The 18,402-nt window shown below is 38.1% G+C and overlaps 2 long non-coding RNA genes across 2 annotated transcripts; both read right to left on the reverse strand.

Moving 5' to 3' along the window:
• Window positions 1–5,858: 5,858 nt before the first annotated feature.
• Window positions 5,859–6,913, reverse strand: LOC130711606 (uncharacterized). The gene is made up of 2 exons (XR_009010732.1): window positions 6,255–6,913; window positions 5,859–6,147 (listed from the first exon to the last, which is right to left on the reverse strand). It is a non-coding gene; the product is annotated as an uncharacterized LOC130711606 (long non-coding RNA).
• A 1,720-nt stretch (window positions 6,914–8,633) lies between these two features.
• LOC130711754 (uncharacterized) lies at window positions 8,634–15,091 on the reverse strand. The gene is made up of 3 exons (XR_009010768.1): window positions 14,830–15,091; window positions 10,454–11,948; window positions 8,634–9,267 (listed from the first exon to the last, which is right to left on the reverse strand). It is a non-coding gene; the product is annotated as an uncharacterized LOC130711754 (long non-coding RNA).
• Between the last annotated feature and the right edge of the window lie 3,311 nt (window positions 15,092–18,402).

Consider the following 18,402-nt stretch of genomic DNA (forward strand, 5'->3'; position numbering starts at 1 on the left):
AGGTTTAAAGGTCAAGTCACTATCCAAGTACAAAAGCATATGTACTATCCTGACGACCTACCTAACGTTCTCAGCCATAGCAGAAGCTGGAATTTCCAGAACTGCCCTCCAACGGTAGCATTTCCATGCAGCGTTCAAACCCTAATCCTTGGAGTATAAATAGAGGCTGAAGTTTGAAAGATGCGGTTGGAAGAATTACACATGCGCAAGCTATATTCAAAAACCTTCAATCATTCTTTCATCTGAATTCATTGTGTTTACTATTAGCTTTTCAGAAGCAAATCTCTTGTAAACATTCTTTGTTAAACAGTTTGTTTAGTTACCTTTAGGAGATCAAGGTTGATCGGATCCTAGAGAAGACTAAGAGAGTGAATCTTAGTGTGAGCTAAGTCAGTGTAATTGTTAGTCACTTGTAGGTTTCAAGTGCAGTTGTAACACTTTACCTGATTAGTGGATTGCCTTCATTCTAAGAAGGAAGAAATCACCTTAACGGGTGGACTGGATTAGCTTGAGGGATTTATCAAGTGAACCAGGATAAAAATCCTTGTGTGCTTTTCTATCTCTTATCTTTAGCACTTAAGTTCTCGAAAGATTTGTTAAGATCTTTAAGGTGGAAGTTTTATCTTGAAAACGTTATTCAAACCCCCCCCCCCCCTTTCTACCGTTTTTCATACCTTCAATAGATATACAATCAACATGCGACAAAGGGGGTATATTCTTATATAGGTTCTCAGTTGCCTATCCTAAGATATATACTTAGCATGTTATCAAGGCTCTAACAATAATTCAATAGACAATAGCACACAATTCAAGTTAGGGTGCATGTATGCTTGCAATGTGTTCCAAATGATCCAGATAATTCAATTGGGATGGGCACCATCGAGTCAGTCCTAACACCGGCCTAGTGTTTAACCATTTCCGCTCGGGTGTCACTTACAAACCCATGCATAGTCGGATCAGTCCTAACCCCCCCAGGTTTAACCATTTCCGCCCGCTATGCCAAAGATACACTCTTGGTGTTCTTCGTGAAGGCCCAGTCTTTCGACCGTCCCAACCTTCGTGAAGCCCGACCGAAGCCGTCCGTCCCAACTTCACCGAGGCCCGATCTTTCGACCGTCCCAACCTCAAATGGATGCATGATGCAATATGGTTAGTCAAATATCAAATCGTCCTCACAACGCAAGTGTTTAGCTTTAATCTCAATTCCAAAACTCAAGGGTTTAATGTCGACCCTACGACATAAACTCCAACAACAAGAGTACCAATGTACTCGGTGACCTCCTCTCATCACCGTGGCTCACCCCCGTGGCGTCCACCAATTCTCAAGAACTCATGACAATGTCGACCCTACGACAGAAGCTCCAACGAGCTTGAGTACTAAAAGTACTCAGTGACTTCCTCTCGTCACCGTGGTTTACCCTCGTGGCAACCACCACAAAACTCAATACTCAAGGCTTGTCGACTTTTTCCCGTTTTCGCAATCAATTCTCCTCTTAAGTTTCCCTAAAGGTTTCGTTCGTTAATCAAAGCATTTCAAGTTTAGTTAATCAAGTTATGAGTTTTATTCTCGAAATCCAAGTTCCCTATGTTCTCTAGTTCCAAATTCTAACTATTCAAAGTTTGCCAAAATCCCCCAAATGAAAACCCCAGTAAAAGTCTAAGTGTTCAATAGGGCTAGGTCTCAGACCCCCGTCAGAGCCTGCCTAGGGTTTCCTCTCAACCCGAATGGTCAACAAAATCCACTCAAAAGTCCCACGCTCCGCAATCGCGTCAACACGCACAATTCGATATCCATTCAACAATATTCAGCTCTAAAGAGCGATGCAACAATAATACGGTGCGGGAATCATAAGACAGAAACCAGTAAACGGTCGAAGCCTCTCAGAAAACGGAGACACACGTCTCATATAAGTTCACTCGGCCGAAGCCTCCAGAAAACATTTCCCAGTTCAAAGCAATAAACAATATTAATACAATATTCAACATTCAAGCAATATTCAAGTCGAATTCACCGACGCCTATAAATCAATAGCTAGTAAGTAAGTTGCCCTAACCTTAGGCGCTTTCCTTACTAAGCTGCGACTCAAATCCAATCCAATCATATCTTTGCTTTCCCGTGTCGGCTCACTTCCTTTTGTTCTTTGACTTCGTCGCCAAACGCTTCCGTTATTCATACCCTTCATAAGTACACATAACGTAATTACTAATTGAATTAACCTACTAACTCAAGGTCTAAAGCTACGACTTCAGGCAATTGACTCGAAGCGAACGTATGCTAAACCTAATCCCCATAATAGTTATAACCCATTAGGATCAATCACAGAAATCAAGACAAGTCGTCATAATGACAACAAAACAGTAACAATATTCAATACTTGAAAATGCTTTTGACTTAGTAAATCAACTTTAAAACCAACTACTCATATCTTTGTTAAAATAGAAAGGTATACATTACTAGGGTGGTTGTTAGGGTCAATTGCACCCTAGGTCTTGCATGGTACAAGAGGGAAAATGACCTATAATTGTGGGTAAAGGTGACTGGTAGATAAAAAAAATCAAAAATAAAGTTTACAAAATTACCCTTTTATATTCTCTATTCTCTCTCTACCTCTCCCTCACCCATGAATCTGCTGTAGGCAAGAATGGTTCCCTCTCTCCTCCATACCGGTGCTCTTCCGCCGTCGTGTCGCCGCAAACCGTCCTCTTCAACGGCAACCACCGTGGAACTCAAGTTTCAAGACTCACGAAATCAACAATCTGGAACCCCAACCTGGGTGTGCAGGTCGATCCCAAAGCCACCAATCTCTTGGTCGTCGTCGCTCCGCCAACCTCCTCCACCTTCCTCTCATCCTCCATCGCTTCTCGTCTCTTCCACTAGAATACCCAGCACCATCGAAACCGCCGCGACCACCACCCTCAAAACCCACACCTCCATCAAAACCCAGATCCAACCCCATCGCTCAAACCCATATCCCAATCAAAACCCCATCGCAAATCCCCAACCCACCATCGCTTGAATTACCAACTTGAGTTATGAGTTCTGTTTTGTGATTGAGGAGGAGACGAACAATAGTGGGGGTGGTGTTGTTAGATTGTCCTTGATTGTTCAATTGTTCTGGTTCCTTGATGTTGGGTTCTATTATTGATTATTCTGGGTTGTTCAATTCTTCCAGGTTTGTGCGATTTGCAGACTAGTGCTGTAAAGATTAATTGATGATAAATCTAGACAAATTGATGGAAATACTATTTTTTTTAAATCAATTTTTACATATTTTTTTTTGGGTAAGCCAATCAATTCTTACATATCGATGAAATGTATTCTTCCCCTTCTACATGTGTTCTACCTGGAAATTGGTTCTCTACCTGTTTGTTAGGTGTGTAAAAGGTGACCCGCCCGGTGGTGACCAATGAAGAAGATGACGGAATGGAAGAGGGAGAGAGAGAGCGTATGTGTGTGGTGGTCACTCTATAAAATGAAATGGATCTGAAAAAGTGAGATCAAAACTTGATTTGGTGATTAAAAGGATAAGAGGATTATGGAACAAAGAAGAAGAAAGTGAAAGTGGGTTTGTGATTGCAGGGACGGTGCAGCTGTGCAAGGAACCATAAATGAATGGACTTTCTTGTTATTTACTCATTTAATTACAAATATATCAAATTTATCTTTTAACAGTGAAATGTGGTAAACCAATTCCCCCCTTAGACAGATGGCGTAAGCTCATAAGCCCTCATCTATAAGGCACGGGTGCAAGACCCACCCTCTATTGCACCTTAGAGCATCTCCAATGGGGGTTGCTTAAATCCAGTTGGCAACTTAAGCAACGTTGCTTATTTTGAAGCACAACTGGAGAAACATGACGTGACAGTTAGGTTGCTTAAATTTAAGCAACGGTTGCTTATTTAAGCAACGGTTGCTTACTTTCTCTCTCCTTACTTTTTGACTAAAAAATCATATTTTTTCTTTCATTCATGTACTTGTATAGTGTCATTACCTTGAAGTAATATAAATATAAGAGGTATAATGGGACCCAACTAAAAGTAAACTAAGCAACCGTGGTTGGAGCGAATTTTGCTTGGGTTGCTTAAATCCTATGTGTCAGTCTGGACCCACCGAAATAGTTTTTAAGCAACTCAACTAGCAACTATGCATTGGAGATGCTCTTATACTCCACCCATTACTAGTACTTACTCCTCTCGTTTTCCTTAGAGTTCTCAGTCTCTATTAGAAAACTCAATAAGGCATTTCACAATAACACGCACACAAAGCTATTCATTAAAGTAATTAACACATAGCCTCAAAATAACATTCTCGGAGTCTTAACTTAATAAATCACTTTGATCGAAGGTTCATGACAATAATTTGTATCCTATTTGTGGAGGAAATTAATAGTGCTTGAGTCAATTTAATAACAGGATAACAAAATAGTTTGTTTCTTCCCAAGATACAGATTTGAAATTATTATATGAACAAGTCTAGTTTATTTTGTATGAATTGAGCCTAGTGGCTTACATGTTTATCTCAAAAAATTAGAGAAGCTACCCAATCTTCTCAACAAGACTAAAGAACCTATCATCTCAATAAAGGTAGGGATCACAATAGAAAATTATTGTCAAAATCCTTAGTGATTCTAATTGCTTGACGTGATAAAGGTAGGGGTCACAATAGAAAATTATTGTCCAGTTTTTTTAATTGAAAGAGATGAAGTGATATTTTGAGTTAAAACCAAATGACCCCAAAAAGGAGTATTAGTCATTGTACATTAACATATTAGGTAACTAGAAATAATGGCTAACGAAATTGGAATTGAAATACATCAAAATTGGGGATGGTCCAACATACTACAAGGCTCACGTGAGAGACCATTTTGATAGCAAAATTCCAGTGAAACATCCAAATTCTATTTAACAAGGAACAGCACTAATGCACTGTTTGGATGTAGGGATCAAAATGAGTGGAAGGAATATAGGTGGAAAGAATGTAAAAGGAAAGAATATAGATGGATATTGAGGTGATTTTAGAGGTGTTTGGATCAAGTGAAAGAGAATGGAAAAGTGATGGAAAATGATATAAAAATAAAATGAAACTGAAAATTACAATTTTACCCTTATACATTATTTGAATATTTTAAAAGTAAAGTATTAGATATTAGGATATAATATATGTAATATATTTAAATATTAATAATTAGATATTTTATTTTTAGAAAAAATATTTTATTTTACTTTTTTTTTTCTATGTTGAATTTTAGAAAATAAAACGTGAATATTATAACAAGATATATTTACAACTTTATATTAATATCTTTTTACGGTAATTTTTATATGAATGATATTTTAGCAAAAAATATCTCATTTAATTAAATTTATTTTATTTTTAATATTTATTAATAATATATAATAAACTCAGATATATTTAGATTTAATATAAATTTGAAAATAACTTTTGAAGCTAATGACGAATTAATAAACATAGTACGACTAATTTTAGAATTTAAGAAATGAGAAGTTTGTCCCAGAAAAAAAAAAATGTAACGTGAACAAAGTAAAGAAATGAGGATAAAGTTGTAAGTTAGTGCAAGTTGTCAGTTTTCCTCGCAAGGTTGGCGAGAAAACTGAATTGCGGGACCCACACAAATTTGATCCCTCCCTTTTCCTTTCTTGTGCAATCCAAACAGCTTGTGAACAGTGTTTTCCTCTTATAATCCATGACCACCTTCTCTTTCCACTTAAAATCAGCCCAAACAAACACACCGTAAATAACCATGAATCATGGCAAAAATTACACAGAGGATTTAAATATTTAATTATTTATTTTCAATATAACCCCATTGATCTCATCAGCCAAAATAACATAAGTGTAACCTTCAAAACATTTACTTCAACGTTAACATATGGTTTTATTTTTAAAATTACAATACCAATATTCACCAACAATACCATTTTCCAACATAACTAATTAATACAAGGATAAGCCCAAAATACTACTATTATTATTATATATATTTTTTTTCTATTAACATATAATTTCTAAACAGTTTTCAATTCTTCCTCCTTCTACCTCAAGTCTCATGGTCATGGGACTGAGCTTCACTTCTTCCTCTGGTCTGGTCTGGTCGTGCTCTCCCCTTCCTCCAGTAGCCATTGAAGCTGAATAATAACAAGGGCACATAACTCAGAGAATGGAACTTAGGATATGAACAAGAGAAAAGCTAGGGTTTTGAAAAGGAAAATTTGAAATTGATAAGGAGAATCACCAATTACTGATGATTGGGCCTTGGATTCGGGAAGAGGAGGTTGAGAGCTTCAAGAAATTGGCCTCCTTTCTCAGAAAGGAACTCGCCGGAGAGGACGCCAATGGCAGCGGAGGTGGCGGTCGCCGGAGTCGCGGAGGCCGATCATCGAATCGATGGAGGGGTTTTGTTTCGGACGATGAGGAGAGTTCAGTGGTGATGTCGGTTTCTCCAAAAACTTAATGGTTCGCCGGAGATCGGGCTTTGAAGGTGGCGGCTAGGGTTTTGGTGGTGGTTCTCATGGAGAGGAAAAACAGAATAGGGACAGTGGTGGTTGCTGCGTGAAGAAGGCATGGAGGTGGTGGTGCTCGCGGTTTTGGCACGTGGTGGTGGTGTTGTTGCAGGAAGGCACTATGGTGGTGGTGTTGTTGCAGGAGAAATGAACTGAAAAAGAAGAACGTGTTGTGGGAGAAGAGTAAAGAAACGTGAGTGAGAAGGGTGAGAGAGAGTGAGCGGTTGAGGGAGTGAATGAAGGGAGAGAAAGAAAAGAAAATAATATCTGATTGTTGGTGGGAACCACGAAGAGAGAGAAAGTGTTAGTGGAAATTTGAATTTTGAATGAATGGTTGGGAAGAGAGTGGATGGTGTGGGAAGATGAGAATGAATTAATTGAGTGGTTGAGGATTCTTTTGTGATAGGATAGCATAATTAATTCTAAAAAGGTAACTTGTTAGAGCAGGTCATCTCTATAAAAGAAAGAGATAATTAAATAGTAGAAATTTCTAAGATTAAAATGAAAAACACATAAAAATAATTATAATTTTATTCTTGTATTTAAATAAACCTCTATATGATTGAAATATTGAAATTAATTATTACTTGATTAATTTTCACGAATCACGATTATATTTGAGTCAGGAAAATAATATAAAAATACTAAAATGTAAACAGGCCATTAAATAATAAGGAAAATATTCCTTAAGGTATTTCCTGCCGTCGTGGCGCGAATATTATTTCAATCACAATTAATTAATAAATAATATGCATTGTCGTGATTAAAGAAATTAAAATTTGGGTCTTACATCGGAGGAATTTCTAGAGTTTAAACTTCAATTGGTCCACCGAGATGATTTTGATAGTTTACGAGGAACATATCCAATCAAAAGTTCAATTTAAGACTCTTTATCCTTTTCTAGATGTCTACTCTTTTCTCTCCACTTCTCCATTTGTAGTAACTTTTCATTGAGCACCACACACTCGTCTCTCAGTCATTCCGGGAATATCTTGAGTATAAACTTCGTTAGGGCAACAGAGATGATTTTGACTGTTCGGGAAGAACATATCCATTCAAATGTTCCATTTATGCCATTGTATCTATTTCTAAATCTCAGCTTCTATCTTTCCACTTCTCCGTTTGTATTAACTTTTCATTGAGCACTACACACTCGTCTCTTAGTCATTTCGGGAATATCTTGAGTACATACTTCGTTTGGGCGACAGAGATGATTTTGACTATTTGGGAAGAACATATCCAATCAATTTTTCCATATAGGCCACTGTATTTGTTTCTCAATCTCAATTTCTATCTTTCCACTTCTCCATTTGTAGTATGTTTTTATGGAGCTCTACACACTTGTCTCTCATTCACAGGTGGAATTTCATCTAGAGTTTAAACTTTAGTTGGGCTACATTTGTAACGCCCCGATTTCTCGAGTGTCACACAGTATTTAAAACGTCGTGAATTTTCGTCGTTTAATTAATTAATCTTCAATTAGTGACAAAAGTTCAATTTTACAAAATTCTTGAAACTTAACCATTTCGAACTTGCGGAAATAATCATCAACGTAAACCTCAAACTTTATTAATCATTGAAAAGAGTATGAAATAAATATCCGAAAGAAAACTTCAAAGTAAATTACATCAAGTTAAAATATCTCAACTAAAATAAAGTAATGGTTCAATGCTTCCAAAATTCGGTACTCTCAACCCAAAAGGAAGAATGGATGTCTCTCAACCCAACCATATCCTTGGCCCCTTCCTCTTTATCTTCTTCCTCTTCATCAGGAGTATAGTCGTCATCCGGTAGTGGCTGGTCACGGAGTATCAGCTCCCAAGAATGGGTCGTCGCCGTTATCTTCACGACCATGTACCCCCCCCACAGATAACACATAAACAAGTAGCGCAAGGGTCAGGTCTCATATTCTCATAAAAATATTCACATATACATCTACTCTCGCAAATAACAAGGTATAATAAGTGTAACGCCCCGATTTCTCGAGTGTCACACAGTAAACCAAACATCACCATTTTCGTAAAGAATTTTCGTCGTTCAATTATTAATCTTGAATTAATGACAAAGGTTCATTAATTGCGACTCTTGAAACTTTACGAAATAAATTTGCGGAATAAATAAGAAATACTCATAAATAAAGAAACTGTAACTCCAAAGTACATAAATTAAACCTTGGGCTGAAGCCCTACATCAAAGTACATCAAAAGAAAACCCGAAAGTAAAAATGATAAATAATAGTTCGACACGAATTCCCAGCCCCACAGAAAGGAACACTCTAATCCTGATCCCGCTCCGGAACGTCAGCTCCCGCTCCATGCGCACTCTTCTTAGACTGCTCCAGCTTTATCACGCTCTTTCGAGGTCCCACTCTAAAGCACTTTGGACGCCCAGGTACACGCTGCGCACAGACTCTCGACTTGGCCTCTGGTGGTGAAGACTCCACTGCCTCCTCCTCCTCGACCAACCGTGACTCCACTGTAGTGTCCTCCGAAGGATCCTCTTCCTCCTCGTCCACTGTAGTCTGATGAAACCTAGCGGGAGGATGTGGCAGCACAACAGTCCCATCCCCCTAAGGATCTGCCTCTCCACAACCGTCCCAGATCTGTTCCTCCCTAAGAGCTCCGCATCGCCGACGTAGACTCTCCGGACTCCGGAACCGTCGGTCTCCCAGAGTCGGTCTTCCGCTGGCCTACTCAGAACGATCTCCCATCTCACGATAGTCCCCAATATCGTGGTGGTCACCATCTACCCCCCCCCCCCCCCCCAAATAAACACATAAACAAATAACAGGGTCAGATCACATGTTCTCATAGAAACATTCACATGTTCATGTATTCTCATAAATAACAAGGTATAATAAGCATAATCTTTACGTTGTATCAAAGTCAGTCACCTAAGTTCAGTTAGGCTAACGACCTCACCATTCACACAACCACCTCAACACCAATGGCCATAATCACGATCATCCGCAGATGAACAATTCTCAGAGGGGACACACCGTACAACCCTCATTCATGTGGGGGACACACCGTTCGCCGGACACACCGTCCGTCCACAGAATCACAAGGTGACCGCAGTCAACCAAATCACGTGGGGACACACCGTACAACCCACAAAACACCCTCGCGTGCAAGTAACCGTTTGTCTCTAACGGTACCATCGTTCTCATGGTCCATAGTCCTCACTAGACCTATGTTCCAATTACATCACATTTTACTTGCAAGCGATTAAGTTCTCATTTCTATTTGTTAGAGCTCTATTAGTCAACCTAGAGTCTTAACATCTTCACAAGACTTATACAACATAATCACAATAATAACCACAACACCAAAAGGAATTACAGCTGGATGAGCGACCTTTTGGCAATATTCAAATCAGGCATCAAATAAGCAATATCAAGCACATAGTCATATTCTCATGCACATCAACACTTAAATCATGGCAACTTCATCAATCAAGCCATCACATAAACTTGTGCATGAATCGGAAGGAAGAAAACTTGTCAACAACCACAAAAGTGGCTTAGCCGAACCCTAAAGGGTCCAAGATTTTCTAAAACTCTTCCTTCCTTCCATCTCAACTTCACAAGTCAATCTCCAGCCAACAACCATAAGCATATACTCTCCAAAAATCCAGAATTGATCATGTCACAATTACATGTTAAAATCATGTGAAAATCTAGGCAAATTTGGCATAAACTCATGGTTTCCATACACAAGACCTAGGGTCATTTGCAAAACATTAACCTACTGATCATGGAATCACACAAGCTTCACAAATATGGTAAAAATTCCAGTAGCAATCAGTAACAATCAATACATCAAAAAGCTAAAGAAAAATCCACCAAAACCGCATTTTTGTACACATGAAATCATAGCTTTTCACATAGAAATCCCTAAACTCTACCCATGTCCTAGAGATCAGCCCTTACCTTGATTTCTTGATCTGAAAAGAATGGAAGAATGAAGCTTGGATAATCTGCTCCTTGCTGTCCAAGTTCCTCTTCTACTCGAACCCTAGCATTTAGACAGCAGGAACAGTGTGCATTAAAACTGGTCTCCAGAATTCATTCCTCAGCCGAAATTGACATACTATACATGCCTGGAAAGCTATTTTGAAAATCTACAACTTTCTAGTTTATCACTTTTTCATCTGAGACCCAGAATTAGGTGATATTAGGCTCTGAAGCTCGCTGTCCAGTTGTTGAAAGATTTTTACCACTCTACGTTTGAATCTCTCAAGACTCAATTGTAGTATAGTAAAGGGTTTTGTCGTATCCACAAGGAGGTGTAATACTTATGTCGTTCAATAGCTAACAAACTTAAATGATGGTTTACAAATATATTAGGTGTTTGTTTAAAAACATAAAAACATAAATAAAGAAGATAAAAGAGTTGGATTCACCAAGGTAGATAGTTTTGATGAGATTAGAGTTTCGTTGTCTGACCTCTATGTATTCTATTGATTCACATACAAATATAGTTCTATGAAATTGATTCCTCCCACCATTTCTTATCTTACTACCCAGTCCCCCGGAGTAGAAGATTATCAACTCAGCTATATTAACCCTCAATCCCTTGATCGATTAACAATAGTGAGTAGCATTAAGCATGGATGTTTGAATGGACTAATGATCTAACCCTATCCCTAGACCTTAGAATCATTAGATGATTTTACCTATTTCAGGTTTAAATAGCTAGTTCCCACCATCCTATTAAACCTAAATTCATGTTCTAGGTGATCAATCCAAAACAAGCATAAAGCACAAGGTAAAATCATTGAATCATGGCAAAGATACATATGATTAACTCTAGTTCAGACTCAAGAACGTGTGAGTTCCCTACACAAGTTTGAATCAATCAAAATACCCAAGGGGATCAACCTAAGATATAGCATGGACCAAAAGAGAAAACCATTGATTCTTTAACATAGAAACATCAAATTTGCATGAAAGGAAATCAAATAGATTACATGAGCATCAAAACAACTAGTTCTAATCCCAATAAATGAGAAATTAGCTATCCATTTCCATGGATAGCTTTACAATCATAAAAGAGAAGAAGAACGATGAAAAACCGAATCCGTGACGGTTCCCCGGCGATGAACCCGGCTCCAAAGCCTTCTCTCTAGCCTCCTAGACCTTCCTTGATGATCTCCTTCAAGTTCTCTCTGTTTGGGTTCTGTTCTAAGTCTCCAAAATTGAGTTCCCTTTTGAAACTGAAGAAAAATCCTTTTATAATGATTTCTGCATCTGTGCAGAGTGCTGGGCGCCCCTTTATGGGCGCTGGGCGCCCAATTACTTCAAGGTTGGGTTTCTGGAACCGCCATAGGCGCTGGGCGGCCACTGACAAGCGCTGGGCACCTTGATGATCCAAAAATTCTTCAAGTCTCATGAAAATATACATTTTTCCTTGAGAACTTAGACCCTACATCAAAATTTGAGAATATAATCAATCATAAAACACATTTGAGCTTAATTCTCAATCAAATAACAAATTCCAATCAAGATGAGGAGAACTAATAAGGATTTCTCATGAATCACTTAAGATAAGTGCCTAAAATGAATTCAAATATACGTAAAAATGGCACTTATCACCAGTACAGAAAACTGGCAGTGATACTTTTACCTTCAAATTAATTTCTGACCATTTGAGTCCAAGGTTTCTAGGCCATGTTCCAGCAAACATACAACACATATTCCTCCTCTAAATTCCAGTAGCAACATCTCATCATAATCATTAAGAATTTAATCAATCTTAGGCATATGAATCATCATGAATCAGCTCTAAGCAAAAATCATAGCAAGAGTGACATCTATAATAGTGATTTGCAAAGAGGCATAGCATCCATCATCTCATCATCTTAAACAGTAGGCATCACGAGCATATGGCAGATAATCAAGCCCTAAACCCCTCATGCATTCTCATACATCATTCATCTTCATAAAGATTCAACCTTTAATCATGCTTTCATGAAATTTTCATCAAGAAACCTAGACTCTACCCTTACCTTGGCTGATTGGAATGAGGGAGATGATGAAAAGGATGAATGAAGAAGCCCTCTCCTTGCTGCTCCTCACAGTCCTTGCTTGCTCTCCTTCTTTCTCTCTTGATCTTCTCTTGGTTTCTCTTGCTTTTCCTCTTCTTCTTCTTCTTTCTTTCTCTCTAGCCGCCACCCTCTCTCACTCTATCTCTCTTGTTTTCTTTTCTTTTCTCTTCTGAATTTGTGTGGGAAAATGAGAGTATGTGGTTAGGTTTCTAACTTAGCCTTATTAGGTTTCTCAAAGCTGCAGCAAACCTCCCAATTTGCCCTCCAATTCGTGGCCCAACACCCTCCCTCAAAGCATTCACAAAAACTTCAAATTCAAATGGAGACAAAGCTTTCAATGCTCATTATTAGCTCTTAATCCTCTCCATGAAAACAGATTTTTATTAATCAAGGGAACATAACCCGCATCAGCCCCTTGATTCTAGCATTACAAGTCAACCAAAGGTCTCCCTTCCTTCCTTCCTCATGGAATTCGGCTACATACATCATGGGCTAGGTTTTTCTTTTCTCTTCTCCCCTCATAACTTGGCCCAAGTCCAACTAATTACTCTCCTAACTACTGATTAAGAGGATAAAATAAATCAAGGCAAACTCCTTCCCTTGATATTAAAGAAATAAATTCGGAATTAAGAGACTTTCTTCTAGCAAAATTGCTAGTACAATACAGCCTGACCTTCCGTCACTAAAACATGACTATCTCGGGCTACAGAGGTCGGAATGACCTGAAACCAACGAGAGAATTTAGCTAACTCAGAGAGCTACAACTCTCATGAAGGAAGCTTTTCAAGATTAGGTCTTTAAGACCTCTCAAAAATTCACACAAGGTCACGGACAGATTAGCAATTAAATCAAACTTCACTAGAAATTTCACTTTTATTCAATAAATCACTTAAGCAATACATAAGCAAGGTTAGGGTCTTACAATAAGCATAATCTTTAAGTTATATCTCAGTCAGTCACCTAAGTTCAGTTAGGCTAGCGACCTCACCATTCACACAACCACCTCAACACCATTGGCCGTAATTACGATCATCCGCAGATGAACAATTCTCGGAGGGGACACACCGTACAACCCTCGATCATGTGGGGGACACACCGTACACCCACAAGATCACAAGGTGACCGCAGTCAACCAAATCACGTGGGGACACACCGTACAACCCACAAAATCACAAGGTGACCGCAGTCAACCATATCACGTGGGGACACACCGTACAACCCACAAACACCCTCGCGTGCAAGTACCTGTTTGTCTCTAACGACACCATCGTTCTCATGGTACATAGTCTCACCTAGACCTATGTTCCATTAATCACATTTTCACTTTTTACTTGCAAGCGAGTTATTTCTCTTTCTCTTATATTGAGGCTCTAAGTCAAGTCTTCCTAGAGTCTTTTATTCTCATCACAAAACTAAAGATAGCAACACAACATTCATAGTGGACAAAAGGGGATTACGGCTAGGTGAGCGACCCTTTTGTACAAATAACCAATTAAACAATGTGAAATCATTTAAGAATAGACATATACATAAAAACATGCATATTATGTCACAACAGCACCACAAGGCAAGTACCAAGGCTTAACAGCATATAACTCACAGTATCTCCTAAACACATGTTCCTAAACAAAACTTCAAAACATTTTCGCAACTCAACATATTGACAGCAGAATCAACTTTCACAAAAACAGATCCACATAATGTATCTTTCAACCAAAAATCATGTATGATACCTTTCTGGAAAGCTATTTTAAATATCTACAACTCTCTAGTTAAACACTCGTTCATTTGAGTCCCATAATTAGGTGATATTAGGCCTTAAGGCTTACTGTCCGGAACAGGAAAGACAGCAGGTGTAACAGTTACTAAAAACGACCTCCTGATCACATTACTAAACCAAAAATTATGATTTTTATACATCCGGAAAGCGATTTCGAAAATCTACAACTTTCATTTCAATCACTTTTTCATTTGACGACCATAAACATGTAAAAAGGGGCTCTGAAGTCCGCTGTCCAGTACAGGAAACTGGCAGCGAAACTCTCACCTCTTGTTTAAGCTATAAATCATTTCAGCCCAAGGCTTTAAGCTATGTTCCAGCAATAAATATCAAATCACATAGGTCTCATATCATAATAGTACAGCAAGCAAACCTTCAACCCAAACCCTCATGCAAACCCTCTACAATCAAGATTCTTCACAACCAAACATAGCAACAAGTCCCTAACAAACTACCCAAGTCCTAGGACCAGCCCTTACCTTGATTCTTGATCTGAAAAGAGAAGAGAATGAAGTTTGGAAGAACAATCTCTTGCTGTCCAAGTCCCCTTCACCTTCCTTCTCCCTCGCGATTTCTCTCTCCCTCTCGCAAAGCTCTCTCTCGCGTGTACGACGGCGTCCCGGCGGTGGTGGCGGCTTGAGCGGCGACCTCCCCCTTGCTCTCTCGAGTTCTCTCACTGTTCTCTCTCTGGTTTTTCACGTGAAGAGATGGGGTGCAGTTTCTGTTCTGAATGAGGGAAAGAAAATAGGGTTTTCCCCTTAATCCCATGCAAACCACAAGTGGGCTAGGGTTTGGTTTTCCCTTTTCAAGCCCAAATCTCATCACCTTTGACCCAATTATTTAAAAACCCTAACCAGGTCTTATTTAATTAAAAACCTACTCTTTTTAATTAAATAACCTGACCAAATTCGGAATTAAAATAAAAATGCACAAATTAATTCGCTGGCACTTTACTGCCAGAACCACACTCGGTAAAATTCGAATATCTCAAGTTACAACGGTCGGAATGACCTGATTCGACTTCGGGAATTTTCTACACTTAAAGGGCTACAACTCTCATGAAGGAAGGTTTCCAAAATGAGGTCGTTAAGACCCCTCTAAAAATTAACACAAGTTGACAAGCGTAATCTGTCAAAACTCAAACTTAGCCAAAAGTCTCATTTAATTCAATCTATCACTTAAGCATTACATAGGTAAGTCTAGGGTCTTACAACATTGATGATTTTGATTGTTTGAGACGAACATATCCAGACAAAAGCTCCATTAAGGCCACTTTATCACATTCTACATCAATACTTCTTTCTATCCACTTCTCCATTTATAGTTAGTTTTTATTGTGCTCTACACACTCGTCTCTCAATCATTAGAGGAATATCTTGAGTTTCAACGTCAATTGGTCCACCAAGATGATTTTAATCGTTTACGAGGACCATATACAATGAAAAGTTTCATTTACGCCTCTTTATCCTTTTTCTAGATGTCTACTCTTTTCTCTCCACTTCTCCATTTGTAGTAACTTTTCATTGAGCACTACACACTCGTCTCTAAGTCATTCCTGGAATATCTTGAGTACAAACTTCGTTAGGGCAACAGAGATAATTTTGACTGTTTGGGAAGAACATATCCATTCAAATGTTCAATTTAGGCTACATATCTGTCTCTAAATTTCAGCTTCTATCTGTCCACTTCTCCATTTCTAGCAAGTTTTTATTGAGCTCTACACACTTGTCTTTCATTCCGTGGTGGAATTTCATCATGAGTGTAAACTTTAGTGGGACCACAGAGATGATTTTTATTGTTTTGGACGAATATATTCAGACAGAAGCTCCATTAAGGTCACTTTATCACATTCTACATAAAAACTTCTTTCTGTCCACTACTCCATTCGTATGAAGTTTTTATTGAGACACTTGTCTCTTAGTCATTTGATGATTTTCTTGAGTTTAAACGTCAATTGGTCCACTGAATTGATTTTGATTGTTTACGAGAAACATATCCAATCAAAAGGTTCATTTAGGCCTCTTTATTTTTTCCACATGTCTACTCTTTTCTCTCCACTTCTCCATTTGCATTACGTTTTTATTGAGCTATACACACTCGTTTCTTAGTCCTTTGAGGATTTTCTTGAGTTTAAATTTCAATTGGTCCACCGAGATGATTTTGATTGTTTACGAGGAACATATCCAATCAAAAGTTCCACTTACGCCTCTTTATCCTTTCCTACATGTCTACTCTTTTCTCTCCACTTCTCCATTTGCAGTAAGTTTTTATTGAGCTATACACACTCGTCGCTCAGTTATTTGGGGAATATCTTAAGTACAAATTTTGTTTTCACCACAGAGATGATTTTGACTGTTTGGGAAAAACATATCCATTCAAATGTTCCATTTATGCCACTGTATCTATTTCTAAATATCAGCTTCTTTCTTTCCACTTCTCCATTTGTAGTAACTTTTCATTGAGCACTACACACTCGTCTCTTAGTCATTTCAGGAATATCTTGAGTACAAACTTCGTTTGGGCGACAAAGATGATTTTGACTATTTGGGAAGAACATATCCAATCAATTTTTCCATTTAGGCCACTATATCCGTTTCCAAATCTCAATTTCTATCTTTCTACTTCTCAATTTGTAGTAAATTTTTATGGAGCTCTACACACTTGTCTCTCATTCACAGGTGGAATTTCATCTTGAGTTTAAACTTCAGTTGGGCCACATTGATGATTTTGATTGTTTGGGACGAACATATCCAGACAAAAGCTCCATTAAGGCCACTCTATCACATTCTACATCAAAACTTCTTTCTGTCCACTTCTTCATTTGTATCACATTCGATGGAGGAATATCACGTTGACCTTATTTTGGAACAACAAGATGGTTTTGCTCATTAGAGAAGAATTTCACCACTCAAAAGCTATATGTTGTCCTACTCTGCTTCATTCGTTGCAATTCTCCATTTCTAGTATGTTTCAATTGAGCTCTACGAACTCGTATAACATTCGATGGATGAATATCATAATCTTAAATTTGTTATAGACCATAGAGACAGTTTATATCATTGGAGAGGACTTTCCCCACTTAAAAGGTTCTTTTAAGCCCCTTAATCATTTTGTCCTACTTTACTTCTTTCGTTACAATTGTCCATTTGAAGTATGTGTTAGTTGAGCTCTACGAACTCATAACACGAGTTGATGGAGGAATATCAATAGTTTAAACTTGTTTTAGGCTATAGAGACGGTTTTGGTCATTGGAGAGGCATTTCTCCACTCAAAAGCTTTATGTACGACTCTTTATCTTTTGGTCCTACTCTACATCATTCGTTACAATTCTCCATTTCTAAAAAGCTTTATCTACCTCTTTGTCCTTTTGTCCTACTCTACTTTATTCCTTACAATTCTCAATTTCTATTAAGATTTAATTGAGCTCTACAAACTCGTATCACATTCGATGGAGTAATATCATAACTTTGACCTTATTTTGGGACAACAAGATGGTATTTCTCATTAGAGAGGAATTTCTCCACTCAAAAGCTATATGTTGTCGTACTCTGCTTCATTCGTTGCAATTCTTCATTTCTAGTATGTTTCAATTGAGCTCTACAAACTCGTATCACATTCGATGAATGAATATCATATTCTTAATTTTCCTACAGACCTTAGAGGCTTTTTATGTTATTGGAGAGGAGTTTCTCAACTTAAACGGTTCTTTTAAGCCCCTTAATCATTTTGTCCTTCTCTAGTTCTTTCGTTACAATTCTCCATTTGTAGTATGTGTAAGTTGAGCTCTACGAACTCATAACACATTCGATGGAGGAATATCATGAGCTTAAACTTGTTTTAGGCTATAGAGACGGTTTTGGTCATTGGAGAGACATTTCTCCACTCAAAAGCTTTATGTAGGTCTCTTTGTCTTTTTGTCCTACTCTACTTCATTCCTTACAATTCTCAATTTCTACTAGGTTTTAATTGAGCTCTACGAACTCGTATCACATTTGGTGGAGGAATATCATAACGTTGAACTTATTTTGGAACAACAGGATGGTTTTTCTCAT

This window comes from Lotus japonicus, chromosome 1 (genome assembly GCF_012489685.1).
Source record: "Lotus japonicus ecotype B-129 chromosome 1, LjGifu_v1.2".
Taxonomy (NCBI): Eukaryota; Viridiplantae; Streptophyta; class Magnoliopsida; order Fabales; family Fabaceae; genus Lotus; species Lotus japonicus.